This window comes from Apteryx mantelli, chromosome 3 (genome assembly GCF_036417845.1).
Source record: "Apteryx mantelli isolate bAptMan1 chromosome 3, bAptMan1.hap1, whole genome shotgun sequence".
NCBI classification, from domain to species: Eukaryota; Metazoa; Chordata; class Aves; order Apterygiformes; family Apterygidae; genus Apteryx; species Apteryx mantelli.
Window position 1 is genome coordinate 137963027 of NC_089980.1, and position 22878 is coordinate 137985904.

At 47.4% G+C, this 22878-nt stretch overlaps 1 protein-coding gene across 2 annotated transcripts in view; it reads right to left on the reverse strand.

The window, feature by feature from the left end:
- Positions 1–22878, reverse strand: part of EXTL3 (exostosin like glycosyltransferase 3) — a 142991-nt gene that overhangs the window by 104067 nt on the left and 16046 nt on the right. The window contains exon 1 of one of the 2 annotated variants that reach the window (XM_013946863.2): positions 17881–17972. The exons of the other annotated variant lie outside the window; for it this stretch is intronic. The gene's annotated coding sequence lies outside the window, so the exon portion shown is untranslated. Of the gene's footprint in view, positions 1–17880; positions 17973–22878 lie in introns of those variants that run through there. 2 annotated transcript variants of the gene reach the window in all.

Consider the following 22878-nt stretch of genomic DNA (forward strand, 5'->3'; position numbering starts at 1 on the left):
GCAAACCCTCGCGTGAAGGGATTTTGCAAGGGGATGGAAGAAAATTGGAAGTATTTCCACTTGCAAACAGCTTCCTGACGGCTCCACGTCTTCACTCTGATATTCAAGACCGCGCTGAATTTGCGCGGCAGCATATATAAAACACGCTTTCCATCATCTGCACTTGCAGCCTGCACTTGCCCCAGCCAAAGCTGAGGGTTTTCCCCTTGCGAGAGTCCGGGTCTGTGCAAGCCAACGCGGTCGGTTCAGTGCAGTCTTTTCTTCCTGCCTTTTGTGAGCGCCTTCATGCTATGACGAACGTGTAGAAACACAAAGCAGAAGTGCGCGCAAAAAGAAGCCAGTGCGTGAGGTGGTTTTGTCTTAAAAAGAAGAGAAGCAGGAATGACTTATCGCCTCTTTAAAGAGTTCCAGTCTGCATTTTTATTAGATATATTTAGACACAAATGCTAAAGGGAAAAAAAAAAAAAAGCAGTTATATTCTTAACATATGGTTCTGGACAAGTCATGTGGATATCAGCTAAAATAGATGCAGCAGATTCTCTAAAAACAGGCACAGAAATCATTCTAACGACGCACGTGAGGACCTAAAAAATTGCAAGTGCCATCAATCAGTGCGAGGGAGTGACAGGCTTTAGCTACTGCAGGACTGTGCCTTTCTCCCATCCTCTTACGCAACATATGTCTGTGCGTATCGCAGATACTAAAAGAAGAGAGAAAGAGGGGGGGAAAAAAGAGGAAAAAAATAACTCTTGCGTGCTGCTAATGAACGTGCAGATACTCACAAACCCTTTCTATGCTTCTTTTTAAGGAAAAGAGTGTGCTTTCAGCACTGTCTGCAGGCACAACGTCCAGCTACTGCTTCACGCCCTACCTAAGGCATCTCAACGCTTGCTTGGACACGGCTTGAAAGCAAACACAAGGCTTTCCACAGCGCTCTCGTGCTGGACCTCACCACACCTTGCAGACCCCTGCCAAGGCGTTTCTCCAACGCGTGTATTGCTTGGTTGGTTTTCTGACTTCATCACATGGAGTCTGACGAGTTTGCAAGCCGTTCGCTGCAAGGAAAAGGCAAGTCAGGCTGTATTCATTTTCCAGTGGATAAACTGAGGCATGGAAGAGGAATAACCTGCCAAAATCCATTTATGATCTCCGTGGGGAAACTGAGCCCAGACCCCAGCCTTCGGCCTCCCAACTGCCAGGTGTCTTCTACTGCTCTGCTGCAGCCCAGCGTCACCCCAGGCAGCTCCTTCCTCACCCTGTGGCCTCCAAGCAACGCACAGCTCCAAGTAAAAACTTACTTCAAAACCTATTTCCAAGTGTCAACGGACACATCCTGGCCTGCACCGAGCACAAATTACTAATGTAAACGACGCTTCCACCGCTCAGCGGCAAAGAGGAGCAAAGCTTAAAGTCCAGCCGTACGTGCGGACACTCGCGCAGAAGGCAACGAGGGCGCATCCAGAGCAAACATGCCTCCAGGCCGCTAAACACACGTTTCTGTGCTGTACGTGGGCAGCAGCTGCTGGCCAGGACATTTCAACAGCACGAACTGCGCTGCTCACTGCAGGGGGAAAAAGAAATAAATCAAAAGGGCAACCCAAAACCTGAATACTTTCCTCCTCGTAGTCAGAGCCAGAGCCTAAGAAATATGCAGCAAAAATATTCCCACTGCATCTGGCGCCAATGCTTGCCCTGAGGCAGCGCCCAGAAGCCAGGGCTGAACTCGCGCCCCAAGGCGGCGGCACCCAAAAGGTTGCACATCCTTTGGGCGAAGGCCAAGTTTCAGCTCGCACGAATTACCTTTCCTGAAACGGCCTCTGTTACAAATAAGTAGGAAGAAAACCCTGGAAAACTCTTTTTTCTCTTTTGCATCAAGCACAAAACACGTCAACCCCATCAGTGAATGCCAGTGCATACGACGGCCCAAGAAAAATACTCCTCCAGGAGAGCAGCACCATTTGGTCTGTCCCAAGAGGACGCACTCACGGTGGTGGGTGCAAGCCCCAGCTCCCGGCGGGATTGCACTGGCCCCAAGCCCCTCCGAGGCTGCCGGCAAGCGAGCCTTCGGCTGGAGCACGGGGCTCTCGCCCCACCGGCGCTTCCTCCAGATAGCGGAAACCAGACTCCAGCGCAATCGCTCTTCCCGACAAGTCAAAGCACTTCAAGGAGGGCTTTCCCCCCACCACTCACTGTTTTAAACTGCTGAAGAATTTCCTCTGTGAATGCTCCCAATTGCGGCTCACGCTGGGTTATTTTTAAAAGCGCAGAAGCAGATTTTCAGGACGCTGAATGAGGAAACGCAAAAGCTTTTATTGAGCGATAACAGCCCAAACAATGGTCGCAATTTCCCAAGGGTCTGAACACCGCAGCGGACAATGAGCTTTACTCCTCCACAAAACCGCCTTCCCGGGCTCCGAGGGTTTGCTTTGTGTGACCTAGGCTCAAGTTGGAGAGTTAAAACAAAAAGCTCTTTGGTTGTTTTCAGCGCTGTTTCCTCCAGCTACGCACATCTGACCACAGATGGGAGAAGCGGTGGGAAAAACCCCTTTATGTTACCTTGCTCTCCCCTTTGCCGGCGCGGTAAGTCCCCCTTGGAGCTTGCTGCTGGTACATCTCCCCATGGAGCTGCACGTTCCCGCGTGGATGGATCTGGGCTAAAGAAATGGCCAGTCCTACCAGAGCCAAGAGAGGGGAAAAAGCCCTTTGCCTTTCTCCATAGGTATTTTTTTTAAAAAAAAAAACACCTGCAGTTAGTGCACATGGTGACTCTCATTAAAATGGCCAGGATGCAAGAGAAACATCCTTCCAACCCAATGGTGGAACCATATCCAGTGATCACATCTCCTCTTCCCTCTGCTGAGAAGGGGAAAGCTGCAACTAAGAGGAGCTTATACAGCCTCCCAAGTCAACCAGGACCCAAGGCTTGGCCTTGAATAGGGCAGTTTTCATTCAGTGAGATGTATGTCACGCTTGGCCACGATCAAAGACTCCAGCCTTTCGGTTCTCCCTCTTCGGGACCATCCCACTTCCAAACGCTTTTCTTTCTCTTCAGCGACATCCCCTCTGGTCCTGCTCTGCCAACCCAATGAGCCCCAGGGGTGGGATTCAAGCCACCCAATTCTAGATGTAAGCAACGTGGACGTTACATCTAAGCTAGCTGGCTTGGCTCTCTCTATAGCTAGCGAAAGAAGCAGGCACTTCTAGGGCACGTAACACTTGATTGGTTCAAGATGTCTACTTAGGACAAGATGAACTGTGCTTTAGAAACATCCGTTTTTTCTCCACTGACTGTAAAAGCAAACCTCAAGAGGGAGGAAAAAGAACGAAAGAAAAAAAATAGGAAACTGCTTAGCTGTAGACAGCTACATCTGTATAAAAGAATCCCAGCCGAAGTGTCTCCCACTCAAATGCTGTCCTCACCTTAAACAGAGAAGAAGCTAACCCCATCAGTTCATCAGCACTTCAAACCAACTTAAGCCGGCACTGCCTTCAGGAGTGCTCCTGCCTCCCGTCATCTCTGCTCTCCTCCTCCTCCTTGTTCCAGCAGAAGCGTGGTGTGTCTGCACAGTGAACTGAGGTTAGAGCTAACCCAGCAAACAAAAAACACCTTGGATTCGATCCAATCAGTCCCCAGTCTGGTCTACCGCACAGCCAGGACAGAGAGACCACAGGACCTTTTTTCAGCTTATGACAACTTCGGGGGGTTGTGAAACCATTTCCTAATCCTCTGCATATCTGCCAGTCAGCCTGTAACCAAAAGAGCGTATGTACTCAAAGGAGGAAAAAAAAAGGGGGTTCCAGGCTGCCTACAACTTCTTAAGGGGGAAAAGGAAAAGGTGTTTAAGGGATTTAGTTCAAAAGAACTCCCCAAAGCCTTCTGCCTGGATGCTCTGCCTAATTTTTCCTAGTGTTTTCAGGCTTTACAGTAGTTCTGAAGACGAAGCGGGCAGGAAATCAGCACTTGCAGATAAAGCACGGAACAGATTAAGGAAATCCCAGTACAGCACTGAACTGAGACAAGACTCTGCTGTCTCCATGTGTGTATAGATGTCAAGTCCTTTCACTTGGCCAGGATCTCCACTGAAACATTATTAATAATCTGCCCGTCTGCACAACGGTTGTGCACGTTGCAGGTGTAAGCAGTTACACCCTCTGTCCGTAATTTGGAAATTAAGGATGCCAAACACAGCCAGGTACTGGCAATCGGAGACCTCACAGGAGCACATCTGAAAGTCAAAGCGCATCGTTTCCCACCCTCATCATCAAGAGATTTGCCAGATTATCTGGAGATCTCTCTGATCAAGACAGGCAAAGCTGCTAACCTCCTGCAGCCGGCTGAAACGCACACGCGGGCAGAGAGCTTCCTCGTGACACCAAACAGTAAATCCAGTCCCTTCGACGGTCACTTCCAATTAGCAAAGCTCTCGGGGCGACGACGGAAGAGCCCATCGCAGCCAGAGGAGCGGCCACAGGTGACAACCGCGCGCGCCAGCAGCCGCCGCTTGGTGGATGAACCACCGTCGCCGTCTAACAGGGTGGGCGGCAGAGGCAGACTGCGTTAGCCGCGATCAGTGAGAAGCCAGCAAGACTTTAATAGCCGGTTTGGAGGACAGACAGCACAAGCATTTGACACCAGCCCTGGCAATCAGCATAACTTCAATTAACAAGCTGCATTTGCCAGGCCAGAGCCTGAAATGCTCCTCAGCATCCGGTCACGTAACCATTGCTTAAAGACAGAGCGTTATAAGGAGGAACCAGGCATTGGCTGGCTGAACAACTAATCCCAGCCAGACGCTAAGACTATCGGCAAACAGATCATCCCACCCCAGCCAGGGCCCTCCAGCGGGGAGCAGCCGCACACCACCGCTCACGCACCTGTTAAACGCACATGGTTGGAGAGGTGCCTCGCAGTCCTGAACCCATCTTGCAGAGTGATACTTCATTCTGCGGTTCGGGGAGGGGGAGGCAAATCACAGCCCACCTCATTACCGAGCAGCCTTTCCACTGCGATCTTTCCAAATCAAGTTACACAACAAGTAATTCGCTCCTACACATGTAGCAGCAAAAACGCCCTTCAGCATTAATAACAGTTCTAGATTGCTGTAGTCTTAATAGAAATAAGATCAAGGAGATTTTGTCATACAACTCTGCAAATTACTTAAATCAAGTAAAAACTATAAGGTTAAATTAAGACTTCTTTCCTACTCTACACTTCCTGCCTGCCTATAAGAGTGCCTGTGAGCAGCAAAATTAAATACAGCTGTAACTTTCCGGTATGGTACAACAGCTATGCATTCACCTCCCAGGGGTCCAGAACTGCACCTCAAAAAGCACGTGCCAAGTATAAGTTATGCCCATTACTTTAAAAGACATCACTCTCAAAAGAGAGCGGTCAGATACCATCATGGAAAGATTGGGGATTGTATTGAATCTTCGTTGCCATCAATGCCCTTTACAGTAATACGATAAATGTTTCAATCATATAATGAATTTGCTGTATCGCATTTGCTCTCTGGGCTACTGAAGATCAGCGAAGAACTGATCAATCGTAGGCGTAAAGTTTTCAGCAAGAAGCCGAAAGCCACAATCGAGACGTTATTGCCTGCGTACAACCTGCATCCCAAAACACGTGGAGTTATCAGAGTTACCCCAACCTAAAGAAAGAGATGTTACTGCCTGTTCTTAAAATTTCTTCATCCCAGCACAGGGTAAAGCTTCTGTGGAGCAAACGATGCCAGGAGATACCAGCACTGCGTCTGCTGATCTACGCTGAAACCTCAGCCAGATTGTCTCATTTTTTGGATCTCATTTGCAACGGATTAAGAAAGATTATCCCAGGGGCATGGCAATGGACCAGAGCCCAGGAGACCATTTCAAGACATCTATAATAGCACAAAATTAACAACATCTCTTCAATTTTGTCTTAAGGCCTCACTCATTAGAGAGATAAGGGTTTTTATTACCTTCAAATAATGCATTTATAAACAATCCCCTCCATTTCTCAACAAGCCTTTCGTTACTGCCATCATGAGCCCCGGACTCTGCTTTCCTTCCCTTGAGAGGGGGTCAAGTTAACATCTTCATTTTCTCTACCACTCATCTGCAACGAAACTACCTATATACATGGTGCAAACAAGCTAGAACTACACCATTAATTTCAACTTTGTCAGCTCACTCCGCTGACTATTAATATTTGACAGAAATTAAGTAAGGACTACAATTTAAATAAATTTCAGGGGATTGTGCCCACATGAGCAGGCATAGCAGAGGATGCGAAAAGGGAAGACACACCGGTTTGGATTTGGGGGACAAACACTCGCCACTAGATAACCAGACTTCTTCGCTGGAGACCTCTTGTCAAAAAAGGGGGTCAGGGAAAGAATTTAACCCAAGGTCTGGGAAAAGAAGATCACTGTATCTGAGATCAGCTCTCCACACCAGGCCTGCTTGGTGGGAAACACCAGCCTCCCTGAGACCGTGCTGCAGCTAGCACTGACTCCTCGGCAGCAAGCGAGGACATCTCATCTTTCAGAGAAGCGACGTTGCTAAGGCAATCAGACAAAAGGCCTGTTGTCCACCCTAGTCCACGATTTCTCAACTCATCCCATCGCTACCGGCTATGGGGCAGTTCAGTCCCTAAGAGAAGCTCCGGCTAAGTCCAGTCACCGTTGCAAAACCATGCAACTCCGAGCAGAGCTTAACGGCAGCTGATGTTTTCTTCCATCTTCCGGCTGCTCCGGAGCTGGCAGAGAACTGGGAAATTTTGAGAAACAGGGCTTATGTGAAAATAAGGCCAAAAGAGGGGGAAGGCGATAAAAAGAGCAGAAAGACAAGTCAGCAGGCAAAGTGTGAAGAATTAAAAAAAAAAAACAAACCCAGAATGGATTAGGCACAACTCCAGCATAAATTGAGACTGGCCTACAACTTCTACCCTTGGTTTTCCTCAGGAACCAGAGGGAGGAAAAAAAAGAAAAAAAAAAAGAAAAAAAAAGAAATTGTCAACTGCTGGACAGCCTTCCAGTTTCCCACACCCTTCTGCAATCTTTATAAGCCTCTGAAATCCAGTTGTTTAAAACCAGCCCATCCTCGGCAGATATCGATGCTGTGAGTCAGCAGCGTCTCTTCGCAGATGTGATCTCTCCCAAAGCGACTGTTTTCCAGAGCAACGTCTCCAGACCAAACGTGGTGTCAGCGCAACCGTCTCCTTTGCAGCTTGCTGCCAGCCCAGAGGAGAGGAAGAACAACCGCGGAAACCACCCAGCACGCCAAGCTGGTTAATGACAGAGCAAGGAAATAGGTTTACTCCAGATTGTGTCAACTTTCCTATCAAGCTGCTCCAAGCTAGAAGACCAACATTTTTTTTCCTCCCCTTTTCAATATAAGAAGCTAAAGAAAATAGAAACAACGCCTTTAACTGCCACTTCAATTTTTCACGGCAGCATCTCATCTCCTCCTCCGTGATCACAGGCAGATGCATGGGTCAGAGCTGCCAAAAGCAGTAAATCCCACTCACAAGAAGCGAAGTTACACGTGTGAAAACTAAGCAATCCTTGTTTTGTACATAAGTATATGTTTCTGATCTCTCTAACCCTGTTGTGTGTGGTACGAGTTCATCCTGCTAGCTGCCACAGTCCTTCGCCTACGTGAGCCCTGGGAAACGGTGCCAAAATTCAAGGTTAAAGGAACAAGTCAGTGAAAAAAATCCCAAAGAGCAGAGCATCACATGGAGGAAAAAATATATATATATAACAACAACAACAAAAAAAAAAGGTGTTGATCCAAACCACCCTCTTGGAGAACCCACCACAGTAAGTCCCCTCCTGTCAGCAGATACAGAGATTTGCGCAGGTCAGAGTTGCCCAAAGCGGCAAATCTTTCCTCACAAAAAACAAAGTCACACGTGTGAAAACTGCATGTTCCTTGTTTTGTACCTAACGGTCTGGGGAAGGAGACCCCAAACACCTAGTAAACCAACGGCAAACAAACCCACTGCCCTAAAAGAAAGGGAAAAGGAGACAAAGACAGGATGCAGAATGCCCAAGAAGAAAGTCAAATCAGAGCAAGAGTTACCTACTACAGATTTGATTTTCTATACTGCTTTTTAGCCTGTTTCATTTGGAAAACACCACATGCGTACTTGCAGTAGGTCTTCAACCGCCTCTCCGCTCTGCTCTCAGTAATTTGTGAAGTCAGTGGCCATTTCAATCAAATTTAATACTGGTGGAGAGCTGAAAGTTCCCGTATCTTTTGTGGAAATTAATATATCACTCTACGGCCAGGCAGCGACATAAATTATTGCTCCCGTAAGCGAATGGCCACACTGCGAGTTTGACGTCTACCCGTCCTGCCTGGTTCATGGATCGGGCCCCGCGCAGCCCCGAACCGGGCGCCGAGCGCGCTGCCTCCTCCCTCTGTGGCCTGGGGAAGGACGATGCCTGCAAAGACACGAGATCCAAACCCGGGGAAACCCGGCTTCGCAGTTCTGCGGCTTACTGAAAGCTGCTCTGGTTTGGCAATTCTGTCACTGAGCAAAACTGAAAAACAACCACAAGCTGATCAAGGTTTATAGTAACGAATTAACAGGACTTTTCTGGCACCTTAGGACAAACTCCTTAGGACAGAAAGGGAAGCAAACCACACCGAAAGCAGTGCACACGCATAGGTGTCACGGGTTTGAAAGCGCACAAAAAGCTATGCCGAATCCAGGAGGTTGAAAGCTTGACAGATTTAACCCCGGTTTATCTGGAGGCAAATTAGCTGCTGTAAAAACACAGGGCTTAGGCATTACCTCATCTGCTTGCAGGGGATTTCCCCTCCCCTCTTTCTCTCTCTTTTTAAGGAGAAAAGAAAAAAAGCTAAACCATTCTCACGTTCCCAGCTTGAGGAACATCATTCATTCCTAACAGCCTCAACGACATGAAAGGGTGGATCAAACTCTTCGCAGGAGCCCTGCAAGCAGGGAGGCCCCCACCTAGGCGGCTTTGCAAGTTCAAACGGTGGAAGATCCTATCTCGGATTGAGCAGGAAAGGCAGCGTGCCCCTCGGGTTTCTCCGTTCAGATCCGAGGGTGAAAAGCCCACGTTTCCCAGGTTATGACCTGCAGAAAAAAAGCCAGTGTGATTTGTGGGCTGAAGTCCCACACGCTGCTGCTCACCCTGCTCCAGCCAAATCGGGACCCAGGGAGATGGGTGGTTGAGCCTCATTTGAGTCTTCCTCTCATTCCTACCATCCATACGAATAACTTAGATATTTTAAAGTGCCTAGATACTACCCTGCCTTAAGAGGCCAGCCCGAGAGGCAGAGAAAGATCAGCTGCAAACTGAGCTGCTGGGGATATTTTCAGTGTCCGTCCTCTCGTTCCAGCTTGGCCAGTCATTTTGTGGGCTCATTCTCCCTTAAGAGACGCCGATCTCTGTCAGTGCAAATTTGTTGCTCAAAACTTGGCAGAACCCTAGTTTTGCAGCACCTGCTCTTCAACACTTGTTTCACGGAGCTTTCTTTGATATATGTGTATTCAAAGATGATTTTTCAGCTGCTCGGGTTACCTTTTCAAACCTGGTACGGTTCTGCAACCTAGACACATTACAATTTGCCAGGTTGTTAAGTTTTAAAAAAATAATCATAGCAAAAAGGCAGCACAGCCCTTTTATCATGCCTTTAGCCATTCAAGAATACAGTGAGAATTTTCTCCTCAGATTAAAAGGAAATTTAAGTAACACCACAGATGAGCAATTCTGGCTTAAAAAATATTTTATTTTCCTAGAAAACTATGTGTGTAGAAGTCCTATTAAAGACAGCTTTCATTTTTGCTAAGCCCAGAACTGTAAGGCACATAGAAGAATAGGCTTTACTGTCAGAATGTAATTTAAAAAAAAAAAAACAAAATCTCAGTTCTGTTTGCTATGGAGATAGTCAGGAGCCGAGCTCCTGGGAGAAAGCCAAGCAAACAAATTTTCACTCAGATTCCAAAAGGTCATTGCAAACAATTGCTAAAATGCAATACTGAGAGCAAATTATGCTCATTTTTTTTCCCCCTTGAACAAGATATCTTTACAGCTCTAGTTATTACTTGGAAAGAATTGCAATCCCAAAGATCACATTGCCAGTTAAATAATTAGGACACGAATACCAGGGAGCCATTAAAACCGCACTTCAAAGTGACGAGGCTACACAACTGTTTGCTTCCTCTTCCTCCCCCTCTCCTTTTGCATAACGCTGTTCCCAAAACAGATCTCATCGGCAGCTAAACTTGGGCCAGAACGAAGACGTTCCTTGCCATGTATGGGAAATAATCGAGATTAGAAATTTCACTGCTTGTAATAGAGGAGCAGAAGTCCTAGTGAGAAGGCCTCCGAATAAGAAGTTGCACAATACAAGTGCTCCCGTCTCAGATTTGCACCGATACCACGCACCTTTCGCGCTCTCTTGCTGCCAAGCAGCCTTCAAAACGGGGCATTTTCTTCTTTCAGCGCAACGCCAGTCCCCGCTAACAGGAACTGTGTGTGTCAGCACAAACCTCAGCTTCACCCAGCAGCATGCGGGAGCTGAAAAACGAGCATCCTCTTCTAGTGCCCTCCATAGCCACATACAACACTGAACCGTTCCTGCCCGCTCAGCAGGCTCATTTATAACAAGTCCCACAGCTTTGCTAAATTACCCTTGCTGGTGCTGAACAGAGACTCTAGATTTGCAATAGGGATAAACAAGGTCCGGAGCATACTGCCCTCACCGCCTTGGCAGCAAAATTCAGCTTTGCCTCTGCTCCGGAGAGGTACCAGAGCTGGGTCAAAGCATCAAAATATAGAGGCTCCTTGCTCCCTGCCAAGGGAACGGGTCTCCTCCCTGGGCACTGTCAGCTCTTCCCAAGATTAATGAGATGCTCATGTTTCCACTGTTAGTTCCTATCTTAGGAGAGCCAGGTTAGCTCAGACAGGCATATCTTAATGCAGGATCTTTAAGACAGTGAACTAGCAGTAACAGAAGTGTGTGAAAGCGAGGGGAGCTAATAGAAAGCCTCAGACATAACCGCCTCCCTTCCTGAAAGGCTCCACAGGAGCGCACAGATTGCACACGCACAGCAAGACTTAGCACACCATTCGCCCCATACACACACAGCTTCTGGTAAGCAGGCTAAGAATAGGCACAGCGAAGCACCCGAGCCAGACGTCCCTGAAAAGCAGCGTTAAGCTCGCGAGAAATATTCGCAGTGCTGCTTTTGCTTTAATCGGTTTTAAGGAGAGGAAATTCACTTTGCTTCTTTTTATAAAAGCTACTCTATTACATTCGTCAAACAGCTGCCACTTTGCATCCCAGATATAGCTGCTTTCAGGGGTAACCAAAAGGATCTCCGTGTCTGCGCATGCATTATGTATCAGAGATGCATATTAAAACAGACTTGAGATCCGTCTAGAGATTACATGTCAGTCCTTTCCGCGGCAATGGAATTATACAGGGATGCAAGTCGGTGCAGAGCCTGGGTCGTACTTGTATAAACCGCTCCGGAAGATGCTTTGGGCCCAGGAACGCTCAAGAAGACAGTCAGTCAACTCAGACAAAAAGCATCATCTTCCCTAACATCATCTTTGACGAGGAAGAAATAATTGCAGAACTTGGCCTTTCTATTCAAGAGCAGCATCGTCCTGGCTATGTAAAATTCATTTCCAGAGAAAGGGTAGGGCTGGCTCCCGAAAAAAAAAAAAGTTTTAGCTTCTGTACAAACGCTTTCAGATACCTGCCAGCTCCAGCTCAATTTTTACTCTTGACTAACTACACCCTTGAGAGTACTTGCAAAAGGCTTGGTATTATTCATTACCGCCACAAAGTGAAAACGAAGTCAGAAGACCCTGGAGGCAAACGTGAGAAACCAACAGCATGATTTCTTTGAATCTTTTTATTATTATTTCCATTAAATCTAAATTTCTGTTAACCGTTCTGAGATTAACATCAGCATTAACGTATTCACTCTGCGATAGGGGCACCGTGCAGATGTTACCAATTCACAGCTTTCCTGTGAAATAAGGTAGCATTAAGCCCTATTTTACAGACGGGAAGCCTAAAAAAATTGGCAGGGCATGGCACAGCCCATCAGTGACAGACTAAAAGGGCTTGTGGGTGCATCAAATCCTACCCGCTCCATTGCAAACCTGCTGCGCCACAAGCGCATCTATGTTCTGCTTTCAGCAAGACCAGCAACATTAACAACCACCCAGGACTTCTTCACAAAACCGTTACAGGGACCACTCTTGTTTTTCTCCGGGCCCTTGGTTTCGTTGCTTGACTCACAGCTGAGAACTTGCGAGGGAAGGCTTAACAACAGCTAATTGTCAGACGCCACAGTAATTAGTGGCAGCTTTCCAATGCATCCATCTCTGGCTAGTTTTCCGAGAGCTCGCTCCTCCCCAGTCTCCACAGTAAAATGAAGGTGCACAAGGTAGGCGGCAGATTCATTTACCAGTACCAAGGTCTTCCCAGGAGAGACGCCTAAGGAAAGAAATACCTTACCTAAACAACGACTTTTGTTTTTTCTTCTTTTTTTTAAACCAGCTGCTATGGGGCTGCTATCTTTATTAATAATCCGAGGATGATGTTAGCCTATTCACTGGCATGTATTATTAGACGTACAATGCATTCCTGGTAGTCAACGGGCACCTGTACTGCGTGTTGTCTCTGGTCAGTGAATTACCTCTAAACGAGGAAGATGGGATCACATTGCCGTGTCTTCCTGCCCACCTGCTGGTTAGACATCAGGTCTTTGATGTTACTACTCCACCTCCAAAAAAGGCCGAAAGTCTCTGACGATTTGCAGACCCCTAAAAGTTTCCCGGCAGACACAAAGGCTCCCTATAGCAAATTCAGGCCTGCTTGGCTTAGACTTTATGGATCCCTCAGAAGAAACGCACAGGGCAGAGCCTCAAACCACTGCTCTATATATTTAGGCTCTGCTTTCAACTCTGAGGCTCCCCGCTTGTTTGGCAGCTCTTCGCGTCACAAGCTCCAGCATGCTCATGCCAACCTTTTCCAGGACTCATCTGCATGTCAGCGGCGCTCCACAGCACACACTCTGCTCCGACCAACACAATCCAGAACACAGCGCTTCCCACTAAGTGCCTACACAGAACAGACCTGCAGGGTAATTGCTTCCTCATGCCCATAATAGCAACACAAAAAAAAAAGACGTGTACAAATTTCAGCCCAACACACGCCTGCGTTACATATGATGCGGAGGCATTTAATCAAGGGGGGAAAAAAAAAAGAAAAAAAAGAAGTCTTCCCTGCATTCAGTGACGTTCTTCGTTCCATCACTTTCAAATCCTGACCCACAAGACGGGGCCTAGGCACATAAAGGGATGGAGAAAAGAAAGGCATATCTTCATATCGAGATGTCTTGACAGGACAACGCAATGGAGCACGATGGTAGATTTAGTTGTACTGTCTTTACAGAAGCAGAGGAACCAACTGTCCCACTAAGATGCCAAGCTTGAATTTATCATCTATTTGACTGGAGTCAGAAAGTATTCAACCTGCATTGAAGTGTCCCCTAAGTAAGGCAACGCATACGTAGAACAATTTATTTGTTGCTCTATGACATTTTGGCTTTCAAATAAACACATGAATTCACAGATGACCAATATACTGGCACAGATCTGAGATGACTACATAGCTCAGCAATGTGGTGACACAGAAAGGCTAGCACAAAACAGCAAGGAAGTCCATCCTACACAGTCAGATCTCAGGATAACACCTTAGGAAAGCGCAGCAGCACTCGTAGCAAAATACAACAGGACTGGAAATGAACCTCCGTCTACCTGCACTGCCAGCGTCCCCAAGAAGAAAGTCAGAGGCAAAGATATCTTGAGTATTTTGAATCATAAAAAAAAAAAAAGCATTCTATGAAAAAGGGCAGGCAAAAGGCTAACCAGCTAGAAATTATGCAGAGAAAAAGAAACAAAAATATGTTACCTGTACAGTGGGAAATAAAAGTGTTAGTAGAAATTTGTATTAGAAGAAACTTGAGAGGTCTTTTCTGCATTCACGGGTTAATCCCATGTATGAGACTACTCTCCAGAAGTCAACTGCATCCGTAGAAAAATGACACACCTTTTCTAAATGCACCAAAATTCATGGGGGCGGGGGAGAGGCATAGAAAATATTATCCCCCAATTCCCATGCAGTGAGATCCCAACCACTTAAGGAACTGACTTGCAAGGGCAGAAATTCTGAGACTAATTTAAACATGCGCCTTTCAAAAAACCCTCTTCGCATCCATTAGTGGCTACAGATTATCTGTTGGTTTGGGGTTTTAGGGTTCCCTCCCCCCCTACAAACATAAAAGATTAATTTGCTTAATTTATGAGGCTTGATTTTCTGTACTTCACTTGCTTTAATCAACAAGAGACAGGTCGCTTTGTAGCATTATTGATTATGTCAATGTAGCCCTGAGAAATCGGATTGCTAGTCACCGAAGGTAGCAGAGCAGACACCAGCAGAGGGAGCACAGCCCACCCATGTACATGTTTTATAAAACACTGGATATCTTAAACTTCTTCAGCAAACAAACACTAAATTTAAAAAAATAAAGATATTGGAACTTGCCATAAAATTGCTATAATCTTGCTGGACATTACCTACAAGTCAAGTATTAGGCGTGAGCTACAAAACGTCCTTTCAAATCCATTTGCGATAGATTAGTCAGTCCTCTGAACTGCTCTTGCTGGTAACAGACATCAATTAACTAATAGCAATGATTTCACAAAAATGGGATTTCAATTTGCACTTCAAAACTGGCCCTGCAACTGCTGCATAATAACATCAATTCACCTGGTCAGCCGGCACTCAAGGCTTTCTACGCCCAGGCAATCCAGGGATCGATTAGCTGTGAGCCATGGAGCTGTACATGCGTCCGTCTTTCTCCTTCCTAACAAAACCCCAAAACCTCAAACTGGCTTTGCATCTCTTCTCAGGCAACATCCACCAACACCCACCTTATCTGCATCTGACAAAGAGCCCTCTGAGCTACAAGAGCGAAACTCAACCGCGACTATCACCACTAAACTCCTTTAAAGCCTTCTCTGAGAACAACACTTTGGGCTCTCTGCTTATGTGCACGTGTCGAAATTGCAACCGCAGCACCGTAAGCACACTCACACCAGCTTACGCTCAGCCAGCACAGCCGAGAGCAGCATAGGTTATATTAGACCACTGGAAGTGCTGGCTGTGTTCCCCGAATCTCATGTGAATTCTACCCCTGCTGCACAGCTGCGTATTAGCAGAGCTAATATTAGCTTATCTGTACTGAAATGGCACATGTCTACATATACACATGACTGTTATTTGTCTTTTTCATAAGGAAACAAACAAAAACTCCACGTATTTTGCTTGCTGCACGGGTTAGGACACACAAATCCCAATCTGGGTTAGGATTCTTTTGTTAATTAGTTGCAGCAAAAAAATCCAGCCTGGATCAAAACCCCAGAGCTAGGAACTGTTTCAAAACGCTCACTCAGTTCCTGCCCCAGAGAGGGGTATTTAGACAGAACAGATCACAGGTAGAGAAGAAAGACAGCAATCACTGGAAAACACTATCTGGCTGATGAGGAGACAGGATTCAACGATCAGGAGGTCCTTCCCAGTTCAGGAGGTCCTTTCCAGTTCGGTGTTTCTGTGGGGTTTCCAAAACAGAAATATTGCCTCTGGACTGGGAACCAATTCACATTTTACTGCTATGATCTTGGCTTCAAACAACTGGCACATGTGGCTCGCTGCATTTCCCACCCCGGTGAGGTCATTACTGTGGGAAGGGGGAGGAAGAGCATGGGAAAACAGGCAAGAGAACTCGGAGAGGCCACAGGAGTCAAGCAACAAGGAGAGAATCAGGTAGCAGAGACTATAGGAAAAAAAAAATATATATATATGTGTACATATATATATATATACACACACAGCCAGGAGGAAAAAAGACAAACTCTACCAACTTAAGCTGAGAGCATTTCAAGACATCTAGCCAAGGAGAGCAGACTCAAGATGGTCTCTGGCTGCACAAAGGCAAGCCAGCCCCAGTAACGCGTCAACAGCATTGAACTCGTCTGAACAGTCCCAGAGGTCCATGCTACAAACATTCTAGGGAAGATGGTGATCTTTCCCATCCCGTCTTAATGGTGCACAAACAACCCTCCTATTTTGCCATATATTGTTGGGAAATAGCCTAAACGAAGGCAATTCAAAGAATAATTTGTTTTTTTTGGTGTGTGCTTGCTGCTTCTGCTCTGACTTGATGACTGCCAAAACCCATCCTTGTACTGTACTGTAGTTGAGCTGCCAGAAGAATTTGGCTGAATTTGTGCTCAAATGAAGACAGTCAATGACCTTTGCTCCAGCATCTCTTAACACTGAGCTGAACCAACGCAAACTCTACTTCCCGAAATGAAAATTGGAAAAGAGACACCACAAAACATAGATATATGAATAAAGTGGCACTTAACAACAGGACTCTCAAATAGTACATGAGGTTAAGGGATCGGGGGGGGGGGGGGGGGGAACGACACTTTCCTCTCCCCAACACCACGTAACCAGACTATGGTTCATTACTGATGTTACCTTTGCATAGAAACCAGTTTAGGATTAGTCATTACTTAATAAAACCTGACAACATACAAAACACACCCCTTGTTCCAAGAACCGTACTGTCTTAAATACAACAGAAACACTGAGCAAAATACATTTGTAATGGCTGTGTTAGACTCCAGTCTTTGAGGTGCTTATACATGTAGATTCCTTCATGAAAACATGAATATCTGGAGAATAATCACCTGCACATGACACCACTTTCAGGAAACAAAGTTATTTTATCTTCTTTATACAGATACTAGACTTGCAACACTGAAACCCAGAAATTTTAAAGCCGAGCTAGGTATCAGGACATCAACACGCACATTTTATCAGACGCATGCACAGGCGACCAGAGACCAGTAACTAGTCAGTGAGACTCTCGATGTTTGAATTTTAACATGCACAGCAACAGAACAGCATATCTAAAGAGGATGTTTTGTTTTGCAGCATCTTTGCGAATCCTTAATGCCGTTTCAACCACTTCCAACTCCTCCGATTTGTTTAGTTTAAGACTAGCATAGGGAGGTGTCAGGCGGTCAGCAGCAAGGTGTTAGCCCCATGCTAGTAAAATTTTTGATCGGGGAAAGACCCTTATGTTTTTGAGTAAAAGGAAAACAGGAAAACAGCAGGGATTTTGCCAGGTCCCCAGGACACCGGGCAACAGGGTGATGTGGTAACGAAGCACATTGGGGTCAGCACTTTCCGGACCCGGCAAAGCCGGACCGGGCACCGGGCCTCGTGCCGAAACTGGCCTCAGAGCGGAAGGCGCGAGGCAGCATCCGTCGAAGCCGGAGAGGGGAGATGGGACGAGGGGGCCCGGGAGCCGCCTGCGCCCCTCTCGGCTTCGCCCCGGCCCCTCGCAGGGTTAGAGATGCCGCAGGGAGGGAGGGAAGGGGGACGGGGACAGGCGGGAAGGCTGCAGCCCCTCCACAGCGCCTGGCGCCATCGCAGCCCCCCCGCCATGAGGGGGCCCAACCCTGTGGGACCCCCCTCCCCAGCACCCCCAACCCTGTGGGACCCCCCCCAGCACCCCCAACCCTGAGGGAGGCCCCCCATGTGCCCCCAACTCTGTGGGAGTCCTGCCCCCCCCCCGCCCACCCCTCAGGGGCTCCCAGGCCGGGCTGAGGCACGGCCTCCCCCCGGACTGTACCACTCCTGCCACGCACCCGGCCCCAATGGCTCCCCCCGGGGGGGGGTGTCCTACAGCCGCGTGTCGCCCTCCCTCCCCTCCGCTCCCCTCCCCGCCGCCTCCGAACGTGGTACGGTCCGGCGTACCTCTTGGCGCCCTCACTTCACCCTCCTGGCGGAGCCGCGGTCCCGGCGCCCGCTGCGCCGCCGTGCGTGAGTGGCTGGGGGGGGAGCCATAGCCGCTGCCTTGTCTTCCCCCGCCGCTCGCCCTCTCCTGCTCCCCCCCTCCCCCCCCGCGTCCGAACACAGTTGGTTTGCTCCGAGAAGCCGGCCGGTCTTCTCCCCTAAACCGCTGGATCTCTCACGTCTTCGGCCATTTCCGACCGAAGTGGCGGAAGTTGCCGAAGAGGCGGCGGAACTTAACGGCCTGAGCCGAAAGGTGGGCGGAGATTGCCGAACCGGCGACGGAGCTTGCCGAAGGGTGAAGGGGCGGGGACTAGACACCCGAAAGAGAGTCTTCGCTCCGGAAACTACCGAGAACAGCCGAAGCTCCCCAGCGCTGCTCCGTCTCCAAGCTCCCGGCGTCTCACCCGCTTAACACCCCGCGCTCGCCCAGCTCCCTTACGCACTCGGGAAGCGGCAGGGTGACGAACCAAAACGGAGCTCTGGCCCTTTAAATGGTGGCGCAGGCGGAGCAGTTACGCCCAGCGAAGGGGGGGGCCGCCAGCCACTGCGCATGCCCACTGAGGTGGGAGGGGCCGCGGCGCGTTTCCCGCCCAAGGGCGAGCACGTGCTCGGCCGCCCCTCCCCCCTCGCCTCACGGTGGAGGCGCCCGCGGGGAGCCGTTGCCCCCTCAGAGCCCGACGGCCGGGCGGCTCCCGGCAGAAGGAGGTCACGAAAAACAACCACAGTCTGGCGAGCCGACCCAAAAACACGCGGACACGCTGCAGACCCTCCTGACAGCCGCTAAAATGCCACCGGAGATTTGTTTTCATTGCAGAATTAGATTAAGGCTGGACCTGGATGGTTTGCATTAACATCACAAATCATCACTCCGCAGGAACGAGGACAAAATAAGTTTAAATACTGCAGCGGTGTAGAGTGGTTTGATGTTATTAAGTCACAGCAGCTATGTAAAATATAGGGTGATAAGCACCAAACAAACCACACAGAAGATGGCAGCTGAGGCAAAAGAAAGGGAGAAAAATAAAAGGCAAGTAATGGTGCCAGCCATTTTCTTGCAAAAAAGCCAAGTGAAACATTCAGGAATTTTTGTTTCATTGCTTTATGCACTTTAGCCATATATTTAATATACATTTAGGGGCCCTTTGAAAGGCATTCATATCTACAGGAATCAAATCTCACCCCCAAGCCCACACACTGATAAATTTGGGGGGACTAGAGATTTCCCAGGAAAGAAAGAAGGCTTTACCTCTACAGGAGTGGAGAAGGTGGCAAGTGCAGTATGCCTCTGGCCCCAAAGCTCCAGGAATCTCAGTTTTAATAAAACATGAGCACTTTAAAACTGCAAGAAACCACTTTTCCACCACTCTGCACTTTTTAACAGCCATTTACACATGTGTAGAGTACGCAAGAAGGAATCAATTTTTAAACCAAGATGAAAAAACAGTGGGAGGGAAAAATACCAGGTCTACCATTCATCAAACAATACGAAATACAATCCCGCAAGCAGGGAACACGCTGTACAGAAGGGGCAGGAATGGGCACTGCAGGTTCAAAGGTTCTCAGAAATAGCACTTCACATTTTTTCAGAAAGAAGAAAAAAAAAAAACCCACAAGGACAGAGTCCCGCTGCATTGCACAGCACAAAGACAGAATTAACATCCCAATTACCGAACTCACCCACGTTGTCCTAGCACCCACGTCCCGACTTTCTCCTCTACCATGGCATAAAGTTATGCTCGTGCTGCACTGCTCTGCATGGAGATTTGCTGGAGGAAGCGGGGAGACAATAAATGCCTTTCAGGACCTTGCTGGGGGGAAAAAAAGAAAAGGAGAACTGCGCTTCAAGACACAAGTCAAGAGAACAATTCTCCCAATTCCCCAAATAAAACAAGCTTTCAGGAACGGCAGCCGGCGTGGCGAGTCTGTCTTTCAGAAAGCTCTGTCAAGGCTATATTACACGTGATATTGATGAAGGTAGTTTCAGATTTGATCCCCGTTGTACACCCACCTTTCTTATTCGAATGTAACAAGAGATCAGTATAAAAAAGGAGTTTTCTGTTTCCCTTCCACCAAACCAAAAATCCACTGCTCAGCTGCCTTCTGTGTATCTGAACAGAAATATTATCATGTTCAAATATCCCCATTTTCTACCCTTTCTGCTCTCCAGGCTTTTGTTTTCTCCTGGTCTGCTGATACGCTACATCCAAGAACACACATAGGGTTTTTACCTCAGAAATGGATCCTAGTAGGTAGAAACCTATGATGAATAATAGGAGTTTAAACAAACGAAAAAGAACTTGGGCAGAGCAGTTGCCGAAGTGCTTTTCTAGCCCAGGAGAAGCCTTTTCCTCGTTCTGACTGCTTCTTAGCCGGGTTTCCCAAGGAAACAAGCCATGGTGCACAGTGCCAACCAACTGCACAGTGCCAGTGTTGTTAATGACTTTGAAACTCCTTGGCCACTTTTAGTCAAATCTGACCGAGGGGTAGAGGCCTAAAGATATTAGATTCTCACCTACTATGTGGAAGCGTGCAGGCGTAACGCAAGGACATCCACAAAGTTCCGCATCGCTCCCAGCCAACTCCTGCATGTGCTGCAATTTCAGCCGGCAGCCGAAACAGGGGTAGGAGGTTTGGGCAAGGCAGGTGCCTGGGGCTACCGGGGAGGAAAGGGTAAAGGGGGATTTACAGCCCGGACAAGAAGGGGGAGGGAGGTTTGGGGATGGGGAGGAACAGAAACGTGGCGAGGGTCTGTGGTGGCACAGCTCAGGACACGGACAAAATGGTGGGACTACTGTAGCGAGAGGTTACGGGGGGAACAGAAGACCGAATCTAAGGAAAACTGGCTTCATTAGTCCCCCTGCTCACAAAATTACTTATTTAGACATCTGTGTACGATTTCACTGCTGGGAACCTCCCTTATATCACCTTTCCAGTAGCTCTACAGTTGACAGCTGCAATTTTATGCAGTGAATACCATCACTCCTTTGTGTCCCCTTTTTCTCATTTCTAGCATTTGAAACGGTCCCCATTTTACCTTTATTCCTTACCCACAGTGTGATTTCACCAAATTCTCTCTCTCTCATCCCACTTATTTGTAAGCATTTCTCACATCCAACATACTGTTGTTTCCTCTCTGCCATACATTACATTGACTCATTTTGAGCAAGTATTAAGGAGTTTCAAAGCCAGCCAGTGCACACTTCCATGGCACACTTCCATGGCCTGAAATAAACCTCAGAAAAACACCCATCACTCTTCAAGGGAGCAACAATCTAAGGGGAGGACCCTGAGCTTTCATCCTTTCCCTGCTACAGTCCCTTTGGTAAATCTTTTTTAACCTCTTTTTTCCTTCCTTTCGCAGGAGACAAAACCAAGGCCTGACCATCTGGGGATTTTACAAGTTTCATGGAATGTTTTCAGACCGCACTCTTAACCTCAGCCACTCCTATCAGATTTCATAGGATTCAGTCACCTTTTAGCCCCAGGGTGCTGTAGGTGCTGACTCGGTAATATACATCTCTCAGCCACTAAGGAATCACTACACAGCACAACTGAAATCTCAGTCCTACCGAGCCCCTGACTGCTTTTGGCCATCAGGTATCCCACAGCATGCTTCACAAAAGAGGACGTGTTAATCTGGAATACTGGCCACATTCCAGTTTAGCTAATTACATTCTGACGATTTACATTCTCCCTGCAGTTTTTAGTGGATAGGGATTTTTTTTCCTCCTTGCTTTATGTCATAAAAGCAGTGACTTGGGCCGGTTCGTGCTATTAGACCAGCTGCCAGGCTTTGCAGCATAAGTAGCTGCATTTCAGTGGTAGGTGAAGGGATCTCTGTATGTTTAAATAAAGCACTTTAAAGACCCCATGGGTACAAGAAGTATTGTAACAATACACCCTACTGCTGGCCAGAAAGCATAGCAAGCGCTAGAGCGTGCAGCGAAACACTCAATGGCAATATCTAAACTGGGGAAAAAAAAAAGTCAGCGTAAGAAGAGAGACATGGACATAACAAAGTGCAAAGCCTTTTCCCTCCCAGTTGCTAATTTAAATCTGGGCCCAGTGCAGCCCCAGCTGGAAACCAAAGGGCAAGTACAATGCACTGCCAGCGTCCTGCACAGGGGACCGAGATCAGGTCTGCAAAAGAAAGTAACTTCATAAAAGCAGTGAAAGCTTGTGGTGAGACGCTCGGATGCTGAAGGATTCTGCCTCGTAGTGAAAAGGGGTGAGGAAAAGAAATGATGACTGTGCCCTTGTTAATGAAGGCCCAGTTAAGTGTTTCCCATTGTACCTAGATATTTGAAAGAAAGAAAAACGATGACTTCTGGCGGAAGGTTTTGTTTTAAGGTGGAATATTATGCACAGTGTGTGTCAAGTGGCACTGCCACACATTTTATTAAGAATAAACATTTTAGATAAATTTATTAATTGACAGTATTATGCTTTGTTTACCAAACCATACATAACTGCATTGTTATTATCTTCATGAGAACCACAGTGCCTAAAAGGGTAATTTTCATATTTCAGCAAAAATGAAATAAATTAAGAGAGATTAGGACAGTGGTTACAAATAAACCGTCAGGGACCAGATGGCTCCGAGGATGGGTAACGAGACATGTAGCTTTCCCTCCTCCCCCAGTGTATCCCAAATCATTAGCGACTGAAAGCTGTTACTAGCACTGGGTGAATATTTTTCACAAATAGTTTATCGAGCAAAATGCTTTTGCCCATCCCCAAAACTTCCAGGAAACCAATTTCTGTATAACAAGTCATTCCAGCTGGACAGACCTGGGGAGAGCTAGACACAGCCAAGAGCTGGTGAAGGCAGAGGGAGGTTTCTTCCCACTCCTTGTATCTATGACCACTTACAGCAATTCTACAGCAATTTTGTGAACCTTGCCCTCACTTCCTTTGCATTTGTATAAAAAATGACATTTTTAGCTAGACTCTTTTTAG